General features: G+C 44.8%; 1 protein-coding gene and 1 long non-coding RNA gene across 2 annotated transcripts in view; one reads left to right on the top strand and one right to left on the bottom strand.

Moving 5' to 3' along the window:
- The window catches only part of LOC146868600 (uncharacterized), a 28,976-nt gene extending 8,253 nt beyond the window's left edge, over positions 1-20,723 (bottom strand). Inside the window, exon 1 of the long non-coding RNA XR_014966303.1 lies at positions 20,614-20,723. This is a non-coding gene — a long non-coding RNA (uncharacterized LOC146868600). The remainder of the gene's footprint in view (positions 1-20,613) is intronic.
- Positions 1-24,954, top strand: part of WHRN (whirlin) — an 822,559-nt gene that overhangs the window by 95,044 nt on the left and 702,561 nt on the right. The gene's annotated exons all lie outside the window — the stretch shown is intronic.

Below are 24,954 nucleotides of genomic sequence, written 5' to 3'. Positions count from 1 at the left end.
AACCTCTCACAACTTACCTGTCTCATGGACTTCACTTTATAACACTGGCGACGAGGATGGGATGGTGCATGTCCTGCTCTAATAAACCTCTCACAACTTACCTGTCTCATGGACTTCACTTTATAACACTGGCGACGAGGATGGGATGGTGCAAGTCCTGCTCTACAAAACCTCTCACAACTTACCTGTCTCATGGACTTCACTTTATAACACTGGCGACGAGGATGGGATGGTGCAAGTCCTGCTCTACAAAACCTCTCACAACTTACCTGTCTCATGGACTTCACTTTATAACACTGGCGACGAGGATGGGATGGTGCAAGTCCTGCTCTACAAAACCTCTCACAACTTACCTGTCTCATGGACTTCACTTTATAACACAGGCGATGAGGATGGGATGGTGCATGTCCTGCTCTAATAACCCTCTCACAACTTACCTGTCTCATGGACTTCACTTTATAACACTGGCAACGAGGATGGGATGGTGCAAGTCCTACGCTAATAAACTTCTCATAACTTACCTGTCTTATGGATTTCACTATATAACACTGGCGACGAGAATGGGATGGTGGATGTCCTGCTTTAATAAACCTCTTACAACTTCCCTGTCTCATGAACTTCTCTTTATAACAGGTTTTTTTCCCCACAATGACCTCCATGCCTATGCCTTAGACAGCACTTAAAAGTGTAAGGCCTATATTTTCGATGCTTTGTGAAAGGCAAGCCATCGATCAGAAACTGACTCCCCTGAACGATGATATTCATTGCAAGGTAGCAGTAGTATCCATGCAGTGTGTTGTACCAGAATCTCATTGCCAGGATATCATCTGACATAAAATGGTGTTTTCTGTATATCATTCATAAAAATGTGGCCCCATTGGAGTTAATAATACACCCAATGGGAAAATGCTATGTTAAATAATTTTTAAGACACAATATTATTTTAGACAATATTTCCTTGCGCAGTATTCTGACATACAACCAGTGGCACACCTTCCACCTTGTGAATATGGGACATTGGCATAAAGGCACCAGCAGCTGGTGGTTCAGGAGCTCACTATATGCCCACTCTAAATGCTATTCACAGAATTCTGGATTTTCTGAGTTTTCTACCCGGAATGGGCAATAAAAAGAACATAGCAAACACAACAAGATGATGGACGGAGTGCTGAAACGTTTCCTTGCTCCCTGTTCCCATGAGGAGCAGGGTCAAGACTGATTTGCATATGGCTGTGTCCAAACTGGGTGGCATAGTGAGCATAAGAACGATAGATTAAACCCAGATCTTTTGACTGGGGGTGAGTGGTTGAATCTCTATCTCTATGTTAAATAATTTTTAAGACACAATATTATTTCAGACAATATTTCTGTGCGCCGTATTCTGACATACAACCAGTGGCACACCTTCCACCTTGTGAATATGGGACATTGGCATAGAGGCGGCAGCAGCTGGTGGTTCAGGAGCTCACTATATGCCCACTCTAAATGCTATTCACAGAATTCTGGATTTTCTGAGTTTTCTACCCGGAATGGGCAATAAAAAGAACATAGCAAACACAACAAGATGATGGACGGAGTGCTGAAACTTTTCCTTGCACCCTGTTCCCATGAGGAGCAGGGTCAAGACTGATTTGCATATGGCTGTGTCCAAACTGGGGTGGCATAGTGAGCAAAAGAACGATGGATTGAACCCAGATCTCTTGACTGGGGGTGAGTGGTTGACAAATTTCAGCACTACATCCATCATCTTGTTGTGTTTGCTATGTTCGCCCCAAGGGGTCAATGGTCTATTGCTCGCTATGCCACTGGATCCAATCTAGCCTGGCTGATATGGGGAAAATCCCCAAAACCAGACCTAGGATGCTTGTTCCTGGTCCCGGGAGGACCTGCCCTGGTAGTTCGGGCTGGACGGTTCCCATGAGGAGCAGGTTCAAGCCTGAGTTTTATATGGCTGAGTCCAAACTGGGTGCTATAGTGAGCAAAAGAACGATGGATTGAACCCGGATCTCTTGACTGGGGGCGAGTGGTTTCAGCAGTTGTGTTTGCTGCTGCAGGGGTCAGGCAGGGGCTAGGGTGTGCCGCTGCCCGCAGTCCCTGATGCTGTGAAGACAGGCTTGTGTCTCCAGGTCCAGATTTGTCGGTCCGGAGTTTGGAGCCCTGATAATTCCAGACCCGGTGACACGTCATTGCTCTCGGTGAAAATTCGCCTCTTGTAATGAGATAATTTGCAGGTAAATGCAGACCCCTGTTGATGGTGTACCTGTTTTTTCATTCATTATCTGTCAATCACCTATGACTCACACCTTACTCATGTTCACCAGATCGTCATGGCCTGTATATAGATTGTCCTTTCAGATTTCTTTAAACATTTCCTAAATTATATGTTGCAAACGTTCATCACAATTGTATTACTTTTCTTTCTTGCGGTTTTTTTCACTAACAACTTGACTTCCAAAACGTTACAGGAGCCTCTCACTTTAAGAGGGACCGTGTCCCTTTCTAGAGAAGGCAAGCTTGTTAATTCCGTAAAATGGTATGTTGAATTATAAACAGATGTGCAGTCTGTGCAACATTACCAAGTTTGTATTTTTAGTTTTAAAAATTGGAAATCCATACCCATTTTTGGATGTTAATGTACTTTTCTCCTGATTTCTTGAACACCCTAGGTTTGTTTTATTGATTGATTTATGGGTTTTCTCACACAGCATGACATAAACTGAGAATGTCATCAACATAATCCGATTTCTGACAATGGCAGAGGAAAAGAAAAGGGGATTTATACCGGGGAATAACTGAGTCAATAAAACATTACAGGCAGGCTGTTAGGTACCAACCAGGGGAAAATAAAGTGGATGATAAAACGTGAAGGCGCATAAGAAGACTTAAGACGCTGTGTTTGATGTGTGTCTGTGTCGCTGTGCTTACACTGTGTACCTATGTAGCTGTGCTTACACTGTGTCTGTGTCGCTGTGCTTACACTGTGTGTCTGTGTCGCTGTGCTTACACTGTTTGTCAGAGTCGCTGTGTTTACATTGTGTCGCTGTGTTTACACTGTGTCGCTGTGCTTACACTGTGTCCCTGTGCTTACACTGTGTAGCCGTGCTTACACTGTCCCTGTGTTGCTGTGCTTACACTGTGTGTCTGTGTCGCTGTGCTTACACTGTGTGTCTGTGTCGCTGTGCTTACACTGTGTGTCTGTGTCGCTGTGCTTACACTGTCTGTCGCTGTGCTTACACTGTGTCGCCGTGCTTACACTGTGTCCCTGTGCTTACACTGTGTCCCTGTGCTTACACTGTGTAGCCGTGCTTACACTGTGCCTGTGTTGCTGTGCTTACACTGTGTGTCTGTGTCGCTGTGGTTACACTGTGTCGCTGTGCTTACACTGTGTGTCTGTGCTTACGTGTCTGTGTCGCTGTGCTTACACTGTGTGTCATATAACCACAATGGGGAGACCCTGTATCCCTCAGAACCTGGGTGTGTATTAGAAAAATCTACAGTGGTTCTGTCAGAGTAAGTAAAAAGCTATTTATAATGTAGATTTAATCAAAGTAGGTTGCTTAATACCAAACATTTAGATTAACTAGAGCATCCAGATTCAAGAATGTAGGAACACCAAGACAATAATAATACTAATACACAGCACTCATTAGTAAATGCATGTAGCAATTTTGTATTAAAAAGAAATGATTCCGTATTAGGGCTTCTCTCAACTTGCAAGATCTTTCCACTACTGCCTAATGATTCACAGTGAATAGACTCCACATTCCTGACCTCTCTAGATCCTGGCCAGCCTTCACTCAGAGTGGGGCGCCTAAGGGAGCCCACCCGCATGTTGGGCTGTCACCTTCCTCTGTCCTGAAGAAGACCTGTATGACTTTATAACTGAGCGTTGTCTGGGTTGAAACGTCGACGGCTTATCTTGGTTCAGCATCTACAAATCTCCTGGTCTAATTCACTAAGCAATCGCGCTAACTACCGGAGATATTGTGTTCTCTCTGACCAGCTCTATTTACTGTTTCACTTTGTACATATTCACTGCATCACAAGCACTGTGCACTTAAAGTCACCTTATTCCATGTCACTTTTGTTCTCTATTTTTGGCTTTGACAGCCCTGTAAATGTTTGTAAATATCCATGGGAGCTACATTTTTTTTAAATACAAAATTGGTACATGCACCTACTAATGAGTGCTGTGTATTAGTATTATTGTCTTGGCGTTCCTACATTCTTGAATCTGGATGCTCTAGTTAATCTAAATGTTTGGTATTAGGCAACCTACTTTGATTAAATCTACATTATAAATAGCGTTTTACTTACTCCGACAGAACCACTGTAGCTTTTCCTACTCTGGTTCTGGTCTCTCCCTGGCCTCTCAGGTGCAGGCACTGTCTCATTTGTACTAACATTACTTGAGTAGCTTTTTTTTCTCTGACCACAGCCGTTCTGGCAGCTCCCCACCGCCCACCTTATCCACTGTCCCACCATCCTTTGCAGCCTCTGAGAGTAAGGCGTATCTCACAGTGTTGGGGAGCTGGTAGAGTGGATTATGGAGATTTATGCCTCCATCAGATCGGTATATTCATAACCTATGGGCTGCAAACGAATCAAGCACCCAGATATTGCCCCCCCCTGCCCCCGCCATGCAATTAACCAGGGCTTATTAATGACTGGGGTGGGGTAAGATAGAGTTTATTGTCAGTGCTCGGTCATGTGAAATACCGTAGTAGAAGGGGTTGGCCGAGGTTTGCAGGTTCCAGTATTGGAATATCAGTAGTACTGAAGCTTAGGACTGAGATGTTTTGGCAAAGGTATGTCGTGCCTCAGTACTGGAATAGAATGGGTTGGTAGAGATTTTCTGGGTTCTAGTTCTGCCATAGCAGTGGTATTGCAGGTCAAGGTTTATTGGCAGAGATGTGTTATGCCCCAGTACTGGAATGGAAGGAATTGGTAGAGATGTGTTGGGTTCCAGTACTGGAATAGTGGTGATGCTGAGGGTCAGAACTAAGGTGTACTGGCAGAGATGTGTTGTCCCTCAGTATTGGAGCATCAAAGATTGCCACCTGGCCTGGAAGAGCTCTATAGTAAGAGACGCCTTGTACCCAGTACTGCAATAGCACAGCAACTAATACTCTGTACTAATACTGGACTAAGGTTTATTCACATTAGTTAGTTGGTGTTAGACCTGGCACTCTTGCTGTAGTGTCCCCCTAAATTTTTGCCTTCAGACTTCCTGTTTTTGTTGACTTCGTTTTTGCTGGCCTTAGGAGACGACACAATTTACCTCTGCTAACCAGTGCTAAAGTGCATGTGCTCTCTGCTCAAAACATGGTAAAATTAGTTTACTGCAAACATCACGGAAGCTACTTTCTTGAACGCCATCAGTACGCTTTCAGACAAACTCTTATGGTTTGCCACGACAGACTGATAGAAATTGACGCTTATCTCTTGACAGAAATGTAAGTCCCCTGAAGAAGGGTTCGCCCGAAATGCATAGGGCTGAAATACTTTGAACTTGATTATGAATTTGTTGACAACCCACATGGATTATACTATGCTTGAAATAGTATGAATGTTAAAGAAATTGTTCACAATTCGAATTAAAAAACAACTTGTCAAAGAAAGCATTATTAACTGGATTACCATTATTTGAATTTTGACAACAACGGAGTGCTGAGTAAAGGACGTTACTCCTACGGGAGACAACGCATTTACAAAATTAGTTTACGCCCATTTGGCAGATTTAATTTACTTATAAGACCCTAGAAAAGTGCAATACATGTGCCCAGGGCATGTAAATCAAAGGCTACTAGTGGACCTGCAGCACTGATTGTGCCTCCCACTTGAATAGCCCTTTAAACATATGTCAGGCTTGCCATTGAAGAGCCTGTGTGTGCAGTTTTAACCTGCCATGTCGACTTGGCAAAATGAGCTTTTGCAAGTCCCAAACCTTCCTTTTTTATACATATAGGCCACCCCTAAGGTATACCCAGGACAGCCCCAAAGGCAGGGTGCACTGTATTTTAAACATTGGACATGTACTTTAAAGTTTTACATGTCCTGGTACGGAAAAACTCTTACATTTGTTTTTCACTACTGCAGGGCCTATCTCCCCATAGGATAACACTGAAGTTCCCTTAATACATTTTATATGTGTAATTTCCAAATGGGAATATATAACTGGTTCATGTTTGGTGTCTCTGGAATCCTAATTTAAAATCCTAATTTATGGTGAAGACGGATTTTAAATTACAATTCTGAAAATGCCACTTTTAGAAAGTGGTTATTTCCGTGCCTTAGCCATTTGGTGCCCGCACCCTATCTCTGGTCACATGTAAGGGTGTAGTTGGAAGTTGAGCTTTCTGAATTCCTCCTAGACAGCCACACACAATTGGAGCTTAGATGTGACTGGATGGACAATCACTGGAAGGATGGGAGGGAGGAACTGGGCCCAGCCTCACTTACACCTGAATAGGTTGTGTCCTGTGTCCACACAAAGGCTGCATACCCCCTGTAGTTATTCCGGTGCCAGGGACAGGAAGGCGTGCCATCTGTGCACTTTAAAGGTGTTGCTCTAGAAGTTTCTCCCCACTTCATAGGCACAACTATGTATAAAAGAAGGACCTCAGATACCACCACTTCAGTACACTTAAGACCTGTGGATACTCTGTCAGTAAGAAAGATAGATGTGCTGCTGAAAGGTCTACCACTCTAATGTACTGCTGCTTTGAAGGAACTGCTGCCCTGCTGTGCATACCTGCAGAACCAACATATCTTGAACCTAGAACCAAGAGTGACTCCAAGGGCTAGTTGGCTGGCCTCCTGATCTGAAGCCTCAGGGACATAACAGGCTTCCAATAACCTGGCATCTGCACCTGGACTCTGCCATCTGTGAGTCTACCCTGCCAAGTGGTGTCACCCCAGTCCTGGACCCTTTGAAGTGGGCTTAAGTTTCTTTGCGAGCCTCTGTGGATGCATCAGAACCGACGCATCTCCTCTGTTGCACGGTGCAACCCTGAGCAGAAGCGACACATCTCCTCTGTTGCGCGGATTGGACCCGTCGCAAAGACTTGCATCACCGCTGCAGCCCATATCAGATCTGCTGCTGCATGACACGTTCTTGGTGCATGTCCTTGCATCTCTCGTTTACGGCACCCTTCAGAAGGGACTCTGCATTGCAGCCTCGCAGCTCCTCTGAACCGACACATCGCCCAAACTGATAAATGCATCTCCGAATCTGGACTTCGAGTCACAAGCCCTGTTGACGTGATCCTCAACGTTGATGCAACAGGACCTCGCATCGCAGCCTTGCCGCATCACGGAACCAAAGCATCGCCTCTTTTGACATGAATCCACTCAACTCCCCACAAACCAGAATTTATGGTGCTGTGTTCAGTGGGCCTAGCTGGATTCCAGTTGCAGCCTGCACTCCAATGAGGTCAACCTGAACTCATGACTTTGTCCCATTCTGGTAAGGTCAGATATCCACAGTTGGAGCTTTACACCTTTTGGTACTATTTTCTCAAGAACTTTAAAATTCAATATCTCTAGTTCTACTCATTGGATTCTTGTCGTTTTTGTCTTGTTTTATTTATTAATTTCAGCTCTATTGTTCAACCTGGTGTGAGATCTTTGTGTGTGATGTTTTCACAGTTTTACTGTTTGAAATGTTGCACAAATACGTTACCCATTGATTCTAAGTGAAGCCTTTCTGCTCTGTGCCAAGCTACCAGCGGTTGAGCACAAGTTAATTTGGAATTTGCTGGTTCCTTACCCTGACTAAGATTTTGGTAGCTGCTTGACCAGAGCTCACACTCCAGTCAACCAGTAAACCAGTTTCTATCAGTTGGAATCAAGCACTGGATTAGCAGTGGTGCTTCTGGTCAGATTCACTGACGGATTTTGCTTGGTTGTAGTGCAGCATTTCAATGGATGGGTACTGGCATCCATTTTCACATTCTTTCCTTAGTGTGTGATCTTGCCATTAGACATTCATAGCACAAGACTTTAGTTCTACCCTTTAATCAATCCTCATTTTTAATTCAAGCTGGGAATGGATGGCGCCCACATGATCAGTTGAGGGACTACTTCTGGTTATACGGGTTCAGCATTGAGGACAGAGACAAAGGTGACCAACTGGGCAATATGACAGAAAAGAGAGGGCCAGCCTTCACAGAGGGGGAGGTGTGGCATTAATGAATCACACACTGTCAAGATCTGCAAGCCCAAAATTGACAGAAGTTTTCTCTTTCAGTATGTTTCTGGCAAGTAGCTGCTCCCAGCCATCTCTTTCATCCTCCTCTAGTCCAGTCCTTGTTATCCTCACTATTCCAAGCCCGAAACCATCAAACGACTCTGTCATGCTTCTCGAAGGGAAACGTTTCTCACTCTATTGCTGTCCAGACGAAACACATAAAGCCCCTTCTGGCTCAACATCGTGTCTATACGTAACATAGACCATACTGAATATTGGACCAAATGTTTGGGATTCAAAAATACGAAGGGGGAAGCGGTAGGGGAAGGCTCACAAGACCTTATTTTATAACCCCCCTCCATTCAGCACTATAGGATACAAGGTTTCATGACATAATGTATATCAAACAATAGTAAACCATAATATATTTATTTATTTATTCAGTGTATTCTATAGCGCGAACATGACCCAATGAAATTGGTGTCAGAGCACTGTACAGTTAGATCGCACTACATTTTCAGATAAAATCCTATACAACCCACTACTGGGAAAATGAGACTTAATATCGTTACATGTTCTATTAGTTACAATAACACACACTTAGTAGTAAATAGACACACCTTAAAGCAAATCACATAACCCTTATTTACAAACCAAAACCAATAATGAGCATTATTAGGAATACTGAAAGGTGACGTAATGTATAACAAGTACAGTAGAAGATCAGCGCCTTAAGACCTCACTAGTGGCAAGATGTCTAATTACTGTTCGGATAGCAATGTAATATGGTATAAATGTGAGAAATGCAAATCGACAAACTGTATCCAAACGCACTTTGTTACTGTAAACTACAAATGCCAATAAAAATATGTTTAAAAAACAAAAAAAGTACAGTAGAAGATCAGAACAATGAAGGATTGGTCAAGAAACTTGACGTAAGTCCTATGGATTTACCATAACCCATTCCATTATTACGGGAGGAATTTACTCATCAGAAAGGACTTAGTCTTCTTCTTAAATTGGGTAACGTGGGTAATCTTTCTGATATTCTGATATAAAGAACCCTGTGCTTTTAGGTTTGTTTGGCCTTCCTTATGGATTTTGCGTCCCCTTCCAGGGTGTGGTACTGGACATGCATTTTCAAAAAATACTACACTAACTTTATTAGACCCACTCCGACTATACATGTTCATGCACAGATGATTTCTTGGGTCCATTCCGATAGCCTCTGGTCTGTCGCCTTTTGGAAGCCCATTGTTGTGACCACTCTGATGCTATATCAAAGTAACACAAGAAGGGAGTGAAGAGGTAATGCTCAAAAGAGCATAAGAGGTGAATACGTCCTCCTCAAGTTATATTGTCAAAAAAGAAAGGGATCCACTCTTATGGGAAAGTATAGAACTGTCCCTCGAGACTACGTGTGTCTCCTACAATGGTGTAAAGCACACAAATAGCCTGGTACCTATCCGGAGTCCATTCTTCTGCACATTCAATTTGCCTGTTGCGTGCTGCCTTCCAGAAAGTAATTTTTGTGCACATTCTGCTGCCCTGTTCCATGGTACTTTCACAGGATAGGCTTTTGTGCGTATTCTGATGACCTCTAGATCGATACATTTCTGAAACCTATTGTGCACATTCTGATGCCATCTGCATTGGTGCGCTCTTGGAAATCAATTCTTGTGCACATCGGGTGCCCTCTTACTTGGCACCTTCCTGAAATGCATTCAGTTACAATTTGAGGTGACACCATCCTGGAAACCATTTGTGTGAAAATGTTGATACCTATATATTAGTGCCTTTTGTGGATTTTTTTTTTTTTGTGGTGCACCATGACATTGTTCCTTTGCTCTTTCTGATGCCTTCTGGCTTGGTACTCTATGAGAATCCATCATTGTGCACTTCTGATGACCTTCATGGAACCCTTCATATGCACCTTCTGAAGACCTCTAATCGTTCCTTCCTGGAATCCATCATTCTTGACCTTCAGAATGGTGGGTCTTTGGAAACCAATATTGTGTACATTCTGAGAAAGTTTGGCTTGGTATCTTCCTGGAAACTATTATTGAGCACATTCTGATGACATCTAGAATGGATTATTCGTGGAACTCATTATTGTGCACATTCAGATGTCAGCGAGCTTGGTACCTTCCTAGTACCCACTTATGATCTGCTTCCTACCTGTCTGCATGTCTGCCGTGTGCAGGGATTTGCCTCCATGCTATATCTGGGTTTCCATTAGAGAGCTGGGAGACAGCTTTATCTTGCCAGCCTGGACTGTCTGCGGATGAGTAAATGTCCTCCGCTTCCAATTCTCTGTGTCTCCTTGTCCAATCTTTCATGTTGGCGATAAAACTGACTGCCAAATGGGCCCGCTGTTTCTCACATTTACAGTCTATTTGTAATGAATCAGCTTGAGGCTCCACTCGCTGCACACAAACAACAGTGAGGCAGATTTTATTAGGGACCAAAGCATTTATTTGTTAAAGTCAGCACACAATGAAAACAAGTATTTAAAACAAGTGTATCTGCCAGTCCTGACAGAAACATACCTTTAATATATTAACCATCTCAGGGAAGAGGGAAGTGATTGGTGCCTGCCAGGGTATCTTTTCCCATAGCCTCACATCTCCCACAGCCCACGTTGCTGATTTGCATGCTTATAATAACCCTTAAGGTCTTGATCCTAGGATCTCGTTTGCTCTCTGCAGTCATTCTTTGAGACCGTCTTGTATGGCAGCCATGAGGCAAGTACAGAATTAAGCAAGCAATGCAAAGCCAATAGGTCTGGGTTAAACATGCTAATGCATGTAAGAGCGGCATGAAGAAGTTTGCATTTGTGCATGCATTAGCACCTGAGAGCCGATGGAGGGAGAGGCGGGAAGATGTAAAATAGTCCCTCCTACATTGCAATGCATGGACTTCGTTGGAGGTGGAATGATACCCCCAATCAGCCAGTTACATTAGGTGAAAGAAAATGCTTCTTTGGGCTGAGCCAAGGTGTGATAGATAGCGCCTCATACTGGCTGAAAGAGGCTGATTTAAAAAAAAAATGACTAAGGGCCCCATTCACAGAACTAACTTAAGACAAAATCCTAAACTTACTACCATTTTGGTGTTCACAGAAGGAACTTGCTCATTTTGGTATTCACAGAAGGCACTTACTCATTTCGGTATTAGGAGTCCTAACTTTAGGACTCCTAAATGCCTTCTGTGAATACCGAAAGTCTTAAAATTAGGATTTTCTCAGTTTAGTAGTAGTAAAGTTAGGAGTCCTAACTTTAGGACTCCTAAACTGAGAAAAATCCTAATTGTAAGACTTTCGGTATTCACAGAAGGCATTTAGAAGTCCTAAAGTTAGGACTCCTAACTTCTGTGAATACCGAGGTGAGTAAGTGTCTTCTGTGAATACCAAAATGAGTAAGTGCCTTCTGTGAATACGAAAATGGTAGTAAGTTTAGGATTTTGTCTTAAGTTAGTTCTGTGGATCGGGCCCAATGATTTAAAGGGGCGAGCCTAAAGCCCACTGTATGTATACTGGGACCAGCTGGTCTGTCTAGAGAGCTGCATTGTTAAACCCTGATCTATGCCAATTGGTACATTTGGGTTATCAGCACACATTGGCCTGAACAGATCCCCTGTTAAACACCAAAAGGGCTGCAAGATACAAATGGTAGAAATGTGCAACACAAATGCCATTAACATAAATCAACGTACATAACATAACCCATGTAAATAAATTGGTGTGTAAAATCATTGCAGCTATGGCTGGTATATATTACATATGTAGAGGCATTCCATAATGACCAAGCCTTTTTTGCCTTACAGCTGGCATATTTGTCTGATGCAATGAGGAGATTACTGTTTGTAATCTTGCAAAGTGTGATCACTAACATAATCGGGCCTGATGTGGTCACTATTACAACACTAATAATATCAGTAGCTCGGGCTGATTTTCTCTAGACATAAGTAGTTCTTTTTACCGAAAAGATTGAAGAACCCTGGTCTAGGATCTGCAGCCTAGGAAGTGCACCTAAAGGTTTCCCCCAACCACAGCCGAAGGACACTACTGTCCCCTCATACCACACTAGGGGGTGGCCGATAGCTGGTGACATTAGTACAAGGACACCTCATTTTTACTTCTGCCCCAGAGGGGAAGTGTCTTGCTGGCCTGTAACATGTAAAATATGTGCAGGCCCCCATATTGCAGGGGCGTAACAAACACCCCAGCAGCCCCTGCGGTGCAGGGGGGGCAGTCTTCGGTAGGTGAAGGGGGCCCCTCAGCTCTTCGGTAAGAGCTGTGAGAGAGACAGGCTTACTCTAAAGCAGCTGACCCAGGACTGAAGAGAAATAAAGTAACACCTTACATTGTTTCTCTTCAGTCAGAGCCAGGCGGGGAAAAAGGATGGGGTAGGGGGCCCCAGAGAGAGCATTCACCACAGGGCACAGCCTCTGAGAAGGGACGAGGCAACAGCACAGAGCTGACAGGGGCAGGAGAAGGATTGCAGCTCCAGGAACAGGATCTGCTGGGACGCATTGGAAGGTAAGCAAGCATTTGCAATATATGGTTTTGCAATAAATGGATTTGCAATATATGCATTTGCATATATGCAAGTCATATATGGTTTGAATTGGAATGATTAGTTGTGGAATTGAGTTGTGTGGATTGGATCTGTGTAGTGAAATAATGTGACATGGTGTGCAGTTTAATTATGTGGATAGTAATTGTGTGGTATTGAGTGTACTGGAATTATGTGGAGTGAGATTGTGTGTCATGGAGTGGGATTGTGTGTTTTAGAGAGATTATCTGGAATGGTATTTTGTGTTGTGGAGTGGTATGTAGTGGAGTTTACTTATGTGGAGTGCTGTTAAATAGTGTAGCATGATGTGGAATTTTGTGGTGTATATTGGATGTATGTGGTGTGGTGTGTTGTGTAATTGTGTTGTTGGTTTGAATTATGTAGCTTGTTGTTGAATTATGTGGTGTGGAATGGAAATGTGTAGAGTTGAATTTGTGTGACGTGGAAGTGTAAATGTATGTAAATGTATGTGTCTTGTAAAGCGCACTGCTGCCCTGAGGCGTCCTGGCGCTGTAGACTGCTGGGGAACCCGTCCTGGCTATCCCTGTGAGATGGTCCCTCCAGGGTATCTCCAAGGTGAAACCAGGCATCCCCGGCGAATGTGGGGGCCGTTGTGGAGATGAGGTAAGCTAATGCCCAGAGTTGCCGAGTGTGTTCCTGGTTAGAGTAGGTACCGAGGCGAGAATTATCGAGTCCGTTTTGACCCTGGTCCACGACCCTGCCGCGTCGGGAATTGAACCCTGGTCCCTGGCCGATTCTCTGCTTACGGATCTGCCGCCTCTAACCAGTGAGCCACACTTCTCCAGTGTGCGCTGTTGAGTGAAAATTATGTTGAATGGTATTATGAGGCATGGTGTGAAGTGGTGTTATGTTGCTACATGGAATAGACTGGATTTATGTGGAGTGTATTTATGCAATATTGAGTAGAGCATATTTATGTGGAGGTAAATTATGTGGTCTGAGCGGTATTATGTTGTGTGATGAATTGTGTGCGGATGAATTGTGGAATTGTGTGACGTGTGGAATTATGTGGCATGGTGTGGTGTATAATTCTGCAGAGTGGAATTATGCAGCATGTTGCAGAGTTGTATTTTGTGGAGGGTAATTATGTGTTTTGGAGTGGAGTGTAAATATTTTGTGTGAAGTATAATTTTATAAATTGAAGGGGAATTATGTGTTGTTGAATTGTGTTGTGTGGAGTGTAATTATGTGGTATGGAGTGGCGTTAGTGGTGTGGAATTGTGTGTGAAATGTTATTATGTGATGTGGAATTATGTGGTATGGAGTGAAGTGGAAATATGTGTTTTTAAATTTTTAGGATTGTAATTATGTGGTATGGAATGTTGTAGGGTTAAATTATTTATGGTTGAATTGTGTGGCATGGAATTATGAGATGTTCAAATGTGCTGTGTGTGGTAGACTTCGCATAGCTGTCAAGGTTTCAGATTGCGATGTGTGACATTTTAATAATTTTAGTGTAATTATGAGTGACATTTTAACGAATATGAGTGACACTTTCTCGTGAGAAAAATCAAGCAATGAGGAGGGGAACATATAAATATTAGAAATTACGCCCATTTGAGCAACTACAAACTCCAAGAAAGTCACTGAACTAAAGTGAGATAACAGCAGGCTACTAAAAAACTGAGCAGAGTCAGACTGTGTGAATATCACCCATTATTACAGTTAAATTATGACAAAGTCACACTTACCAATCTGAAACCTTAGCATCTATGAGTGAACTAGTGTAAAATGTGCTCTAATTGAGGTGTATTTCTCTGCACCCTCATGGTGACCAGTCGGCCAGGTGTCTTTGCAAATTTGCAAGCGTCGAGCAGTATTCCATCAGCTACATGTTAATGTAACTCTACAAAATTAATACATAGGATGTTCTCTGCAGAAATCAGAGGTTTGCCTGTGCCAGGTTACACTTACTCAAGCACTTTAAAAGTGGCAGTTCATACAAGGTCCAATCAGGCCTCCCATTATGTCTGGTTACTCTGCGTAGAAATGTTGCAAAGATTTTTTTAAATGCTAATCTGTGGTCAGATTAATCCTTCCAAAAAGAGCTGCTGTCATGTATGAGTAATCGGTCCATTTCTGGAATGCTAAAATCACAGTAAGACCCCGTGACTTACCCTCTAGTGCCTCCTCAGTGATCTTCTGTCTGAGGTAGGGTGCAACTGGGATCTAACATGTTTTAGGACTATGTGGTCTAGACTGCCTTGGTCTGAAGTGTTTCGTCCATTTAGCCAGGAGTGTGAGGAGGGTAGATCCAAGCCGTAAGCAGTATGTGCAGTGGTGCCTCTGATGCTCCCAGACTAGAGCTATGCAAAAACAACAATTAATGGACAGAATGCAGAACAATGTCATACATTCACCCCAGTCCAGAGACCTGGGCCTAAATCCATTGTGTTTTTGCTCACCATGCCATTCCAGTTTGGACCCAGCCATATGCTAATCAGTCTTGACCCTGTGCCCATTAGGAACAGTCCAGCATGAATTGCCAGGCCAGGTCCTCCCTGGACTGGAAACAAGCATCCTAGGACCGGTTTTGGTCTTTCAGCCCTCATCAGCCAGGATAGCTTGACTCCAGTGGCATGGAGAGGACGGGACCCACGTCTGGGCATACCCGTCCCACTCGGGGTGACAAATGCAAAAACAACAATTGATGGACAGAATGCAGAACAATGTCATACATTCACCCCACTACAGAGATCTGGGTCTAAATCCATTGTTTTTGTGCTCACCATGCCATTCCAGTTTGGACCCAGCCAGGCGCGCAACACCCATTGGGCTCACCGGGCTTCAGCCCCCCCGTCATGTGTGTCAGCCCGGCTGAGACAGCCTCGCGGGCTGGCGTCCGTCTAATTGCAGCCGCACCCGAGTACTTCACAGGTCTTTAAAAGACCATTTACTCGTTAATGAGGCTTTTGTTGTGTTTCCACCCTTTTTTACAGCCACTCTGCCTATGGCTGGAAGACTTAGCCCCCCCTCCCCCCCCCCCGAAATCTTTTTCAGCCCCCCCCCTGAAATTTGGCTCTAGTTGCCCACCTGGACCCAGCCATATGCAAATCAGGCTTGACCCTGCGCCTCATGGGAACAGTCCAGCCCGAACTGCCAGGCCAGGTCCTCCCTGTACTGGAAACAAGCATCCTAGGACTGGTTTCGGTCTTTCAGCCCTCATCAGCCAGAATAGCTTGACTCCAGTGGCATGGAGAGCACGGGACCCATGTCTGGGCATACACGTCCCACTCGGGGTGACAAATGCAAAAACAACAATTGATGGACAGAATGCAGAACAATGTCATACATTCACCCCACTACAGAGATCTGGGTCTAAATCCATTGTGTTTTTGCTCCTCACCATGCCATTCCAGTTTGGACCCAGCCATATGCTAATCAGTCTGGACCCTAGAGTTAGGCCACAGCTCCGTGCGCCACGGTAGGCACCTAGACCCTCGGCGCAATCAGCTCGTCTGCGGAGCAAGGTCTGTAGGTGCATTAATACAACACCTGCTGGATGGAGGAGGACCTGAGGCCTCTTCTGTGTGTGTGTAAATTGGGCCTCACGGGCCTGCGACCAGCAGGCAGAGGCCCGAACTTGAGTGGCTGGATGAGGCAATATAGTAGACTGTTAGAGCATGGCTCTCGATGGACTCTCGTCAAAAGAGGAGCATCGAGGACCATGGGAGGGCCAACAGGCATTGCATGGCTGCGAGGTGACTGACCACAGTAACAGGTGGAACTACGAGAGATGACTAGAGGCGCTAACCCTCTGAGGAGCAATAATCCATGGCAGTAAGGGGAGGGGAGGTTATGTCTATGTACTCTGAGAGTGTATTGTGCGGTATCAATGCAATGTCACCTGGGTACAGTAAGGCTTTACGAAACCATTGTCACGCATTTAGCAATTACTCAATGTAACACCCCTAATCAGTGCAGCTATATATCTATCTTGCACCTGAAGAAATCAACGCTCTGATACAGGTAAGAATTACCAATACACCTAGGTTACAGAAGTCACAGGACTTTCACAATTAACGTTTTTGTTTTTCATTCCGGTATGTTTGCTGCTGAAAGTAGCTATTACCGCCATGTGAAAGTTTTGCAGAAAACAAGTAGGAATCAGCCTGGAAACAGACTCCCGCATGTTATTCCTTTAATACTTACTCATCGTTATTTCAGTTCCCCCAACAACAAAACAGCAATAAAATTGGGCACTTCAGTGGTGTGGTGTCATTGTGTTGGAATCTTAGATCCCGGCTCCACCATGCAGAGCGGCCGTTTTTGCACATTGCTCCCCACAGGGAGGCGGAGGTTATCCTGGGTCACATCACCCATTCAAGAGCTCTGGAGCCCTTTTCAAGCCCCTAGCTCCCGTCAGGAACCAGTCCTTGCATATGTCGCACTCGAAACGGCTGACATCGAAGGGCTGCCGGTGCATGGCGCGCACCTGTAACAAATCCTCGCGAGACCTGACTTTATGGACATACTACGGAAGTACGGCAAAATGTTGTGGGCATAGAAAAGGAACATTCATTACAGGACTACCACACAGGAAGCTGTACTGCATAACGAAATTTACTGCATCGCATTTAGGAGACGGGAAGCACCAGAAAACAGACGGCAGCCGCATGGAAATAATACTAAACCAGCATTGATTAGCAGCACTGGTACCAGAGGAGGCGCAATGCCTGTTATGCATGATTTTGCATTTCAGTGCGGTGATGCGAATCACCACACTTAAATGCGTTACTCCAGATGCGTGGTACTTGGCAGGGCTGAATTAGGTGGTGTGGATTTGGACAAGCTGTGCACGCTAAGGCTTTTATGTCATGGGATATAAAATGGACGTTTGTCTGTTTTTCTTTGTAAAAATAATATGGGCTGTTTCTTTACCTTCCGATACATTTCTGAACATTTTGTTAAGCTAAATTGTATTGTCGCATTGTGTGTGCATGCAGGGAAGAACGTGTGTCTTGAAGACATTCAAAAAATCATCCTACGTCCCAGTATTAACTTCCACACTTCTAAGCAGTAATTCCAATCCTAGAATGAGTTACCTGTTTGCTTTACAACTACAGTTAGTAAAACAAGTAAGTGCTTTGCGAGCCTGTATAAGTAGCAAAAGTTTTAAAGGGACTTGTTTTCGTACAAGGTATTGCTTTTCCCAGTTCACGGAAGGGATAAAAAAACATCTCCAGATAATAATAGGGTTGACAGGAAGGTGTAATAGCAGAATATTGATACGTGTGGATCTGGTGAGGACTGCGGGCAGCAAGTGCTTGATACACTATTTGCATAAGAAAATACTGTATATTTTTTTTCGTTATCCTCCATTAGTTATTAGTAAGGAAGGGGGAAGAGAAGTGTTCACCGACAACATTCAGTTAGTCTTACGGAGACAAAGAATGCTGTGGTCTGTGGTAGATGCCACCCAGAAGTCATAGGTATATGTATCAGGAGCTGCCATTGAAAGGAAGTGGAAATGCACTTTAGATGTTGGCGGTATGGATGGCTCCTGTGCGGTTGCAGACTTCACTGGGCTGAGAGTGGGGGGGCGGGGGGAGGGCTGGGGGGTAATGCTACATTGTCACTGTAGGTTTAATTACTTCAATCGCGCATTCTCTCTGGTGTTTTTCCTTGGGGTACTTGCTGACTGTTGCTACACATGGGATCAGTGTTGCCTTTGACATTAGAGGAGGTATGGTTTAGTGGGGTACATAGTGTAAATTAATGTTGGCATGAGGAAACAAAAATCGGACCCATTGTACATTTAATATTATTGTGTGCATCATGCAGAGGATGAAAAGTAGCAGGAATGGCTTTGATGCTGTAGAGGCTAGCAGGAGAACTGTTTTGGGTTGGTCAGTTGAAGAGATTCTTTAACATGTTTTAAACTACTACAGTGGCATTGGGGCGGGCAGCAGCTGAAACTGGTAGGCAGTGGTTAGATGGGGACCGGCCATCAGTCTTTCTGTCGGTGGTGGACAGGGGAGCATTGGGGGGCGGTCGCGGGTTCGCAGTGACATCCGAGGGGTGGTTTTAAAGGGGGGCGGAAAAGCATAACTGCGGGTTTCGTAGGGGTGAGAGTAGAGTTAATGGATGCGTTAGTAGCAGGCACGAAGGCAGTGGTCTGTGTTTGGAGATGGTCAACTGAGCGGGCTTTGCTTGAAGGTGGGTCATCAAGTAGGAGGATGTGTTTGGTGGGCCGGCTGGAGGCAGTGTTATGTAACTTTGCAGGAGGGCGCAGCAACAGTATTTACTGATATATGTAAATCGTCCAATGAAAGGGCGGATGTGACCAATGGAGGAACCAGAATCCTTTTTTTATAGCTGGGGTGTGTCCCTGCAGTATGCAGGTGGGTCGCTGGCCTGAGAGCTCTTGCTTGGCACGGAGAATGGGGGGCCCCCGCCATGTACTTTGCAGGGGGGCCCCCTCAAGTTTCGTTATGCAACTGGGGCCCCCATAACTGGGACCCTTCCTTCCTCCACCCCTATGATACATAGTGAGATGTGTGCTGTGGCTGGAATATTACAGTGGCAGCTGATGAACTTTGAAAGTGATATGATGTCCGTACAAACCATACATTTTCCTGAATTATCATATGCAGTGAGAATGGTGTAGGGGTTCTCACTCGAGAAATTAATTTAAAAAAAGGGGTAACATGGTTTATATTCCAGCACAATATCTTTAACTAGTTGGCCAAAAACGAATCGTTTTTAAGTCCTTTCCATTGGAACTCTCAAAAAGTATTTGAAAGAATGTCTGGTTTGCTAAGCAAGCCCCAAGAGAGTAGGCATCATGCAAGAAGAGGGGCTGGGGCTGAGAGCTCTCCTGTAAAACTTTGGTAACATTATTTTGTGCACTACAAAATCAAAAGGTCCTACTGAAAATGCAGACGTTCTCTGAACTCAGTGTGCCTGCATGTCAGGCTGACAGGATGGTACATTGAGGATTTCATTTTACCACACTCGAGAGCTGGTCCCTCACATTCTCATCTTTGTGAACTAAGATCACAATGTTGTCCAGGGCACTAACTGTGTAGGAACACTGCTGCAAGCAGCAAATGGAGTCTAATTTATCTTTGCTGGAAAAAATATGTCCAGTAACCATTTATTGCAATACATGTTTCTAAAAATATGGAACAGATTGATGTTAACCTACTACACATGTATAAACATAAATGATTAACATTTATGTGTGAGAATTCAAATGAAAACCACACCAACATTAGTGTGAGAATTCAAATGAAAACCACACCAACGTTATCTTATTTTAGGCATTATTTTTGGACCAGTTTTCTAATCCTTACCACGCATGTGTTACAAAGCAAATGCTTTCACCACGTATAACCTTTACCACGCATGCTGTTACAACATATTTTTGTTGTAAAGCATGTATGGTAAAATCTGCCCTTTTTAAAAAATACATGACCATAGTCTAAGCCATAAATCTAGACCCCAGCGCGCCCCTGCTTTGTTAAAAAAAAAATATACCCGTCACTGCCCTAATCCCTAAATCGAGACCCCAGCGCGCCCCCTGCTCTGTTTATAAAATACTCATCTCTGCCCTAAACCCTAATTTTTGTCCCCAGTGCGCCCCTCGCCCGGTTAAAAAACAATACCTGTCTCTGCCCTAATCCCTAAATCTAGACCCCAGCGCACCCCTTGCCCTGTTTATAAAATACTTGTCTCTGCCCTAAACCCTAATTCTTGTTCCCAGTGCGCCCCTCGCCCTGTTTAAAAAATACCGACCCTAATCCTAATAATCTCTAACCCTGCGTGACCCCCTCCTATCTGTCCCCTGGCCCCATCACTAAAATCAACAATCCCCCTTACCTTTTTTGGACGAGGCACTGCACACACGTCGACAAGAGGAAGCGGAAGTACTTCTTCGGTCCTCTAACGATGCCGATTGCCGCTGTGCCGTTATCAGCATATGCCCTCACAACGTACGTTGTTAAAAAAATGCGTGGTGATGGCTATGCGTGGTAACAGTGTGTGCGTGGTAATGCCTGCGTGGTAAAGACTCTGCGTGGAAACAGCCGCGTTGTAATGGCTGTTTCCCATATAGAACAAACCTCAACTGGTGGTAAATGTATCCTGAAAAATGGGCAGCAGTCTTAAATGCCCAGCTTTCAGGCAGCAGAAAACAGTTCACATGGGGCCTGCTGTGAAAAACACTAGTCGGAGAACTTTGGTATTTTGTGAACCGACCTATGTGCTAATAGCTTGGTTTGCAAAATTCCCATTGGGAGTGGGTTATCTCATGAATTTTAATGAGCTAGTTGCACATTGCTAGTCATTTGATTGAATGCCATCCCAATGATTGTGGTCCCCTGTGGTCAGCAGACCACCATGCCTGTGAATGCATTTAAATAAAATAAACCTAATTTTTATTTTTTATTGTCCTCCTAGGAAATGGGGCTGCGTTTGAATGTAAAAAGTTTACTTTTTTAAAGAAATTAGTTTAAGAAAAGTTTGTTTGAGTGTTGGATGGGGTCCCCTAGATCACTGCCTACTCCCCCCCCCCCCCTAAACGTTTTTTTTAATTCACAAAGGGAAACGGATTCCAATGGCCACCTTCCCTTTTACAAATGCATTACAACCCCAGCACAGGAGTCAGTAGATGTTCAATGTTTTGTGCCCAGAGTACAGTCACAAAACATCCATGCATTGTATGCTGATTTCCAGTTTGAAAGAGATGACCGTAACACACTACTTGGAAACTATGAATCCGGATCTATTGGCAATCTCATTTAAAAGTTTACTGGCGCCTAACATTCGATTTGTACATAGTTAAACCTATTTTGCAAAAGGTAACATATGCAATTGCATAATAGGTGTGTATATCAGGCCCTTCATGAGTGATGCGAGTCATAGGAAATGGTTCATGTAAACATGGGAGTCACAATGTAGAAAGTGGTGGGATGCTGCATTCCTATGATGAACCTCTTAATACCCATGGGGACTCACCGGAGGGTGGACCATTTTAGCCCCCTCCAGTGCTTAAACCTGCAAGAGTGAAATAAGGGGAGGAGGCGTCAAAATTATGCCGACTTGATATTTGGCGCGACAACATTTAGATTGCACCGTCCTCAGGGTTCTGAGCAGCAGTTTTGACACCGGCACTCATTCTTTTACAAATTAAGCACTGCCTGCAACTAAACCCTGACGGGGCATTGCACCAGTCTGCTCACAGCAGGTGGGCATGCGTTCAATGGGCGGGATCATCACTCTATACAAGTCAGAAAGATCAGGCAAAAGAACCTTTCAGCTAACTGCGCGGTTTGCTTTCCATTTCTTTGCCTTGTAAGCATGTGAGCTGGCATTAAGGTTCGTTTTATTTCAGGTATAGAGAGCAGAGTAGGGTGTGTAAAGCCTGGACCACCAGTTTGTGAAATTGCAGTATTTGCCAGTGGTTCTCCGTCACCTCTCAAGGTCAGACAAACATCCACAGGGACGCAGGAACACACAAAGTGCTCTAAACACACACCCACTCACCAATGGCCCGATTACGAGTCCTGTGAAACAGAATCCCAGGTGAAACTCTGCTCCACCCAATCACAAATGACCTGGCGTTTTCGCACACAGTGTCCCAGGTAAGGCTTGTAATAGATGGAATTCCATGTGGAGGTACCTGCCAGTAAAGCTAATTACAGACACCAGAAATCGTCGCAATTAATCCTTTCCTACTTGGATCGGGGTCCAACACACACATGGTTCAGTGGCGGACATAGTGCGCCGGTATACACTCAAGCCAGCATGCACAGAAGCGTCAACGTGGCTGTGATGCACCATGGGGCTGCCCTACTGGCGAAGCCTCTCAGATTGCTCAGAGTTCTGAGGCACTAGAGCAACACCGAACTGGTGATCTGGCCTTCTTTCAGCTCCTGCCGTGGTGGTGGTGTTGACCGATGCCGTGGTGCGGGTGCAGTTCTGGGGGTTTCCAAGGCTCAGGGCCTGTGGTCCCAGATCGAGGCTCTCCAGTCGCTGAACCGGCTGGAGTTTTTGTTCAAACTGACAACCAGGTTTTTCACGCTTATGTGATTTGGCAGGGGGTTTGTGCCGGTCTCTGTTTCTCCTTTCCAGGAGGATCGGTCTGTGGGTCGAGCGGCATCTCCTTTCTCTTATGGCTGTCTATCTTCTGGGGATGGAGAATGGGCCTGCGGACTCGTTGAGATGGGTGTTTCCAACCTCAGTGACCATGTGTCTGTCTCCTCTTCTGTTTAGTCTGATTCTCTCCCAGTTCGGCCTTCCTTGGCTGGATCTCTTTACCTCGGAGGACTCTGCCCTTCCAAATTTTTGCAGCCTCGTTCCATCTCAGCTGGCCTGGGCGATCAGTCCTCTCTCCGTTCCGTGGTCCCAGTGGCTCCTGTTTGCCTTCCTGCCCTTTCCCTTTATTCCCAAGATCTTCTGGAAAATTCAGGTGGATCGGGTGGAGGGTTGTACCGAAGTGGTCCCGGCAGTCTTGGTTTCCCCTTCATATGGACTTGTCGGTGTGCCCCCATTGGTGGATTCCCCTGTGTCTCTCCGCTGCATGCTCCTCTTCCCAGCATGTCTTCTCTGCTTTCCCTCCAGCTGGGAGTTTGGCACTTGAGAGGTTAGGTTTGTTGGGCCAGGGTTGTTCCCTTGAGGTGTCCCAGAACATCCAATTGTCTTGCAGGCCCTCGACCCTGAAGTCTTATGGCCGTCACTGGAAGCACTTTGCCTCCTGGTGCCAGGGAAAAGCTCTGTCTTCCTGCTCCTGTGCTGCTGTGCAGGCGTTGGACTTCTTGCGTGATGGCTTTGTCATGGGGCTGTCTGTCTCCACTCTCCGTGCTCAGTGGGCTGCCATTCTTATCTTCCGGGGTCTACTGTGGGTTCTGTCTCCCTATTGGTGGCCTTCCTTTTGTGGAGCTTTGTGCTTCAGCATCCTCTTTCGCGCTCTCCTGTTCCGGCCTGGAATCTTCCCTTGGTCCTGCAGGCTTTGACTGGTCCCTCTTTTGAGCCTTTGCTCTCTGTTGACCTTCGGTATCTTTTGGCAAAGGTTCTTTTTTTGGTGTCCATTTCTTCTGGGTGGTGGGTTGGTGACCTTGGTGCTTTGCTGCTCCCCACCCCCCTTTTGTGCTTTTACTCTGACAAGGTGATTTTTTGTCCTAGTAAGCTTTTTCGGCCCAAGGTCTTGTCCTCATTCCAATGTCCGGAGGATATTGTCCTTACTGTTTTTTACCTGACCCCTCCTTACCTGAGGAAGAGGTTCTGCATTCTTTGGATGTGTTGGGGGCTCTCCGCATCTATCTGGATTGGACCTGTGCCTTTCGGAAGGTGGAATCCCTTATTTGTTACGCACAGTATCTCTGGGAAGGGTCTTCATCCTTCCTTGTCCACTTTGACTCATCAGGTGAAGTGTGCTGTTATTTTGGCTTATAAGTCTGCTCACTGTCCTCTCACTTCTTCTGGCCAGGGTAGGTGCACCTGGGGTGTCCCCTCCTCCTGGGCCATGTTTTTTTTTTCATAACAGATTTTATTAGCATACTTTCAGCAACCAGATTGTTCAATGGACTACATCATTAATACATCATTACTTGTGGATATATACATACATTATCATATTGTATACTTTTAACAACATAACTGTACCTGGGCCATGTTTAATGGTGAAAAAGAAGCTGCTCTCGAGTAAAAAGTGCCCAAAACTAAATGTGGCAAAAACTACTATGTGGACGCTGGCATCTCACAAAAGATGAAGGACTGTCCTCACACACCACCAGGTGTCATGCATCATCATCATCGGCAGTCCTCACTCTCTTCACCTGGAGACAGGGAGGCACTTCTAAAGCTAAATGGGGGCCCGTGAAATGTGACTAAAGTTCTAAAAACCAGTATAATTGCCGAATTAACATTTATTCAGAAAGGCAATTATATGGTATTAAAATAACAGAAACGGTGAAAGGAGGGGAATTATTACCCCATCACCGTAGTGGCTAAATTTGTCTACATGTCTCTTCCTATATGGTCCAAAGATCCACGACATTCATCAGGACAAAATAATGTATCTAGGCTCCTTTCTTACCAAATCTATTCAATATGAAGTTACCACTAGGTAGGCTGACCTGTGTCCCTCTACCAACAGAAGATTTTCATAAAACCCTATGGTGGTTTCCTACATGCCCCATGGGAGGAGAGTGGAGGAGAGAC

The sequence above is a fragment of the Triturus cristatus genome, chromosome 1_2 (assembly GCF_964204655.1).
Source record: "Triturus cristatus chromosome 1_2, aTriCri1.1, whole genome shotgun sequence".
In the NCBI taxonomy this organism is placed as follows: domain Eukaryota; kingdom Metazoa; phylum Chordata; class Amphibia; order Caudata; family Salamandridae; genus Triturus; species Triturus cristatus.
Note: the sequence above shows the minus strand (reverse complement) of the source record. Positions and strands in the feature narration are given on the sequence as shown.